Genomic DNA, 6,456 nt, shown 5'->3' with positions numbered 1-6,456 from the left:
CACCAAAACTTAACCTTGTTCACTGATCCATAATGAGGTCGAGGTCAAGTGAAAACTGTCTGACAGACATGAGGACCTTGCAAGGTACGCACATATCAAATATAGTTATCCTATTACTTATAATAAGAGAGAATTCAACATTACAAAAAAATTGAACTTTTTTTTCAAGTGGTCACTGAACCATGAAAATGAGGTCAAGGACATTGGACATGTAACTGACGGAAACTTCGTAACATGAGGCATCTATATACAAAGTATGAAGCATCCAGGTCTTTCACCTTCTAAAATATAAAGCTTTTAAGAAGTTAGCTAACGCCGCCGCCGCCGCCGCCGGATCACTATCCCTATGTCGAGCTTTCTGCAACAAAAGTTGCAGGCTCGACAAAAATGAAAATTCTGGATTATAGACTCACTTGAACGTTTAGGACAGAATTTTTCAAAAACATTGATGTATGCAAACAGCATAAATGAAGTTTCAAAATTGTATAAAAACAACAGGTCTCTGGTTGGACAAAAAAAACAGAGGCTATGTGTCAAATGTCTAGTGATATTAGAATTGTATTTACAACCATTGCATTATGAATGGGTATTGACGTAGTAGCCTGTCATAGCGTCATACTCATCGGGTCACCGAGAAGTATACTGGATTTAGTTTAGGAAATAGGACGAGTGGGCCGAGACAATGCCAACTCTGTTGCAATTTTACTGCACAACTCCTTCCGTTTAAAAAGTGTCAACAAGGAAGTCAAGACATTGAACATATTGAAACTGTGCCACATGACAGTGATAGTCAGCATTCCATCTGTCTTCTCTGTTGTCATCAGGCCATCTGCTTTCTCTGTTGTCTACAAGCCATTTTCTGTTTCTGTTGTCTCTAAGCCTTCCACTTTCTCTGTTGTCACCATGTCATCTGATTTCTGAATTGTCCCTGTTACTTTTGATTACTATGAAATATGTATTTATATCATCCTTTGTGGATATTAATAATTAAACTTATTCGTTAAAGTTATAAGAAACATTGGAACATTGTCAAGTTTGATATTAAACAGAGCTAAAACTGAGGGAGTTTGGCTTGGGAAGAAAAAAAACTGCAAAGATAAACATGAAAATATTAACTGGACAAATGTACCTGTAAAGAGCCTAGGTATATATTTTGGTAATAATAAAAAAAAGTGTCAAAGATTAAATGCTGAAAAACTTTTAGAAAAATCAGCAAAAATTATTCTTAATTGGAAAAAGAGAAATTGAACCATGATAGGGTGGATCACAGTTACTAAATCATTAATTATTCCTAAAATTACATTTTTAGCATCTGTCTCAACCAGAGATAAAGAGTATTTAAACCAGTTTAAAAAAAAGAATAATATGAATTTTTATGGAATAACAAAACAGAAAAAGTTAAACGCTCTGTACTAAGTTACGACAAATTAAATGGGGGATTAAAAATGATTAATTTAGAGAAATACATAGAAACAATAAAAATAGGTTAGATTAAAAGATTAAATGCAGAGCAATTCTTAAACTGGATGGTAATACCAAAATTTTATTTAAACCAATTTGGAAACAATCTTCTTATATTGCAAATGAATCTGGATAGTATAAATTCAATACCAGATATAAAAAAACTGCCAGACTTTTATCTTGATATAATCAAAGTTTGGATTAAGAACAATAATAATAATAATAATAATAATAATAATAAATATCCCAAAAACTATAGACTAATCCGCCAACAAGTTATTTGGGGAAATCAGTGGATAAAATTTCAAGAAAAAACATTATTATTCCAAAACTGGATAGATAGCAACATAATATACATAAATGATATCATAGATGAATCTGGAAATATAACAGAAAGATTTATTAGACAAAAGCTTAATAAAAAGACAAACTGGATTACTGAATTTTTAAAATTAAAAAAGCTATACCAAAACAATGGGTTAAAATATTAGCTGAAAAATGTTCAAGAACAACTAATGTACTAACAGATAATGTTGTGTATATTTATGACAAAGATGACTTTAAACAAAATATAAATAAATTAGAAACAAGTAAAATATACAAAATATTATTAGAACAAGATAAAGAAATAGCAATTGGCTTTTACAAATGGAAGAGACTACTAAATTTTGAGAATATAGAAAATAAAGCTCAAAACACACTAAAATTTTTTCATAATTATTTGAAAGAAAATAAATTAAAAATGTTCAGATGGAAACTTTTACATTTTATTCTTCCTAACAAAGTTTTATTAAAACAATGGAAAATATGCCAAAACTCAGACTGTAATCACTGTAATATTACAGAAGATTACAAACACTTTTTTTTTATTACATACCACGTTCTTGATAAATTTTGGAAAGACATAATTAATATGTTAGAAAAAGTTAAACTTGGAAAACACATTTTAACACTAAAAAATTTGATTTGGGGTTACAAAATAAATGATATAGAATATTATGATATTAATTTTTTTCTTAGTTATTAAATTTCAATTCACAAAATACACTATTTGTCAGAGTTTAGAACAAGGAATAAAATGTATTTTCTGTTTTTAAAACTGAGTTTAGAAATAGGCTCGTTCTACATACATTTTTTTTAACCATGAAAGAAAAGGAATATAAAGAAAAATATTTAAGTGTATTTGAAATGTTTGAACTGATAACATGGTTAGTAATGTTATCATTATTTATTAATTACTTCATTATCTAATTTTGTATTTATTTATGATGCTTGGTAGACATTAATTACAATATTTGTATTATAATCTGGTACGAGGCATTATACAGTACAAAAAAACACAGCATAGTCGTTCTTTGATTACCGTACGACTATTATTCTTTCAAATTATAGCTGTCTTACCTGAATAATGATGTAAATAAAAGATAATTACAATCTTTTTCGATGTTGATTGAAAAAAAACCCGTTATCCGGAAACACATGGAAACTGATAGAAGTCATCCCAAACTAGGATGAATTATGAAATTCCGAAAATAACGCTAGATGATATAAATACTTTAATATAATTAGAATAGCATTATTTATCTATTGATGTAATATTTACAATATTTTGTAAACGACTAACAATATATGCAGTTTATCTACCTGAAGAATCCCTGAACTTCTGGTACTAATGAAACAGGGACCTTCACTGAGATAGCTGTGTCAGTGGAGTAATTGTTAACAGCGAGAAATAATGTTGTTGAATAAAAAAAAAGTTATAAGAAACACGTATATGTAAACTGCTATTTCAATAGTCCCTTCCTTTTCCCTTACAACAATAGGTTTGTGCACTTTCACCGTTTGAAAAGCGCTCTCTTTTTTATTCCTTATCCAATGTTTGATAGCTCTGGATAGGTAAGTTCTTCTGATTTTTTTTTTGACAGCACGGCTTATAAAAAGAGACATATTGTTTTTGTTTTAATTTCATTTGTCATAATATATTTGATTAAAATTACTGCTGACCTGTATTATAAGTAACACAGAAAAACACAGAAATAGATTTAGTCCTAAAGCCCATAACACAAATTATAACATGTTTTTATACTAGCTTTAATAAGCAATAAAATACTTAGAAATCACTTTTCCGGTAGTCTTTCCTTGAAATTCCCTCTGCAAATCCAAATCCTAGCATTTTACTTTTACCAGATATCCAACGGCATTTCTCTTTCTTGGAATAGTTATGTTAGAAAAGTATAAAACATTAATAGTTTTTCTATAGAATATATGTGTATTGATAGCTGAAAATGCTATTGATCCATAAGTAAGTTATAACAGGGTCTCAAGTCTCTTAATTATCGAGGTGTTAAGGTAGTTGCCACAGAGAAGCTGTATTTAGTGCTAAATATTACCATAAAGTATATTAATGATTGTCTTTTATTAAGAACTGTATAACTTCTTTTTTTTTTTTTAATATGCAACCTAATTTTTGTTTGTGTTCTTTTTTCAATTGTTCATGAACATTAACAATGTGTTAACTGTTGATATTTATAGCCTTTTTCTTCTTGCTGTGAATACCACTGTCACTCTAATATAATTATAATCAATTTAACTATTGTCAGCTTATTGTCTCAATTTTGTATGCCATAACCATTTAATGTAAATGTGTTTGTGCGAATAAAATGTTGACGACGACGCCAACGTGATACCAATATTCGACCTGATGAACAATTTAACCTCTTGTCAGATTTGCTCTAAATGCTTCCGTTTCAGAGTTACAAGCCAAAATGTACATTTTACCACTATGTTCTATTTTTAGCCATGGCGGCCATCTTGGTTGGTTGGCCTGGTCACGCCACACATTTTGTAAACTAGATACCCCAATGATGATTTTGGCTAAGTTTGATTAAATTTGGCCCATTAGTTTCAGAGGAGAAGATTTTTGTAAAAGATATCAAAAATTTACGAAAATTGTTAAAATATGACTATAAAGGACAATAACTCTTTAACAGGTCAACTGACCATTTTGGTCATGTTGACTTATTTATAAATCTTACTTTGCTGATCATTATTGCTGTTTACAGTTTATCTCTATCTATATTAATATTCTAGATATTAACCAAAAACTGCAAAATTTCCTTAAAAGTGCCATTTCAGGGAAAGCAACGCAACAACCGATTGTCAAATTTGTCTGAAAATTTCAGGGCAGCTAGATCTTGACTTGATAAACAAATTAGCCCCTTGTCAGATTTGCTCTTAATGTTTCGGTGTCAGAGTTATAAGCCAAAATCTACATTTTACCCCTATGTTCCATTTTTACCCATGGCGGCCATCTTGCTTGGATGGCCAGGTCACGCCACACATTTTTTAAACTAGATACCCCAATGATGATTGTGGCTAAGTTTAATTAAATTTGGCCCAGTAGTTTCAGAGGAGAAGATTTTTGTAAAAGTTAATGACGACGGACGCCAAGTGATGAGAAAAGCTCACCTGGCCTAAAAGTAAGTCCATCTTTGAAAAGGATACTGAAAATGAAAATATATTTTCAGAACATTGCATCAGACATTATCTCCTACCGGTAATTATTAATTAGAGGCTCTAAAGAGCCTGTGTTGCTCACCTTGGTCTATGTGAATATTAATCAAAGGAAACAGATGGATTCATCTGAAAATTTCAGCGCAGATAGATCTTGACATGATTAACACTTTTACACATGTCAGATTTGCTCTAAATGCTTTGGTTTTTAAGTTATAAACCAAAAACTGCATTTTACCCCTATGTTCTATTTTTAGCCATGGCAGCCATCTTTATTTGATGGCCGGATCACCGGACACATTTTTGAAACAAGAAACCCCAAAGATGATTGTCGCCACGTTTGGATTAATTTGGCCCAGTAGTTTCAGAAAAGAAAATTTTGGAAAAGATAACTAAGATTCGGTCATGTGGACTTATTTGTAAATCTTATTTTGCTGAACATTATTGCTGTTTCAGTTTATCTCTATCCAAAATGATATTCAAGATAATAACCAAAAACAGCAAAATTTCCTTAAAATTACCAATTCCGAGGCAGCAACCCATCAACGGGTTGTCCGTTTCATCTGAAAATTTCTGGGCAGATAGATTTTGACCTGATAAACAATTTTACCGCGTCAAATTTGCTTTGGGTTTTGAGTTATAAGCCAAAAACTGCATTTTACCCCTATGTTCTATTTTTGCCATGGCGGCCATCTTGGTTGATTGGCCGGGTCACTGGACACATTTTCAAAACTAGATACCCCAATGATGATTGTGGTCAAGTTTGGTTTAATTTGGCCAAGTAGTTTCAGAGGAGAAGATATTTGTAAAAGTTAACGACGACGGACGACGGATGCAAAGTGATGGGAAAAGCTCACTTGGCCCTTTGAGCCAGGTGAGCTAAAAAGCTTCTGCAAATATTTCATAAAATTCTAGGAAGGTTTGACAAAGTATTTGATGTGAAACAAACTTTAACCTTAGACTCTATCTACTTGTTAACTGTTAAAAGTCTATTTATCATTAAAGGGTCATTAGCTGACAAATGCATGCTTATCGATTTGACGCAAATTATGACATATGATTTAAAACTATTAACAGGTATATTTAAATTATAAAAAAAAGTTCTAACAAAATTTGAAGTGATTTTGTACAAGTTTTAAAATAGAACTAATAACGCTGGGTGTATCCCGTACTATCAATATCGATGTGTCACTACTGGGGGTACTGTAAATTGCTTATGCAACCTGATTGTACCTCCTTCTGAGTAATTTATTGCAATATAAATGTGAATCCCCTTTGACAGCAGAAAACTGACTTGTCAGATATATTATAATTTGAAACACGTGCACATGTTATGTACGCCATTTTGTGTTTGTTTACATATTGTGAAGAAGCCTCTAGAACCATGACCTAAACATTAACAGTCTATAGAAAAGTTAAACTGGATGCAATAATATTTCATCAATCATGATTATCTTTATTGATATTCAAATGAATTCGATT

This window comes from Mytilus edulis, chromosome 11 (assembly GCF_963676685.1).
Source record: "Mytilus edulis chromosome 11, xbMytEdul2.2, whole genome shotgun sequence".
Taxonomy (NCBI): Eukaryota; Metazoa; Mollusca; class Bivalvia; order Mytilida; family Mytilidae; genus Mytilus; species Mytilus edulis.
This window is presented reverse-complemented; position numbering follows the sequence as displayed.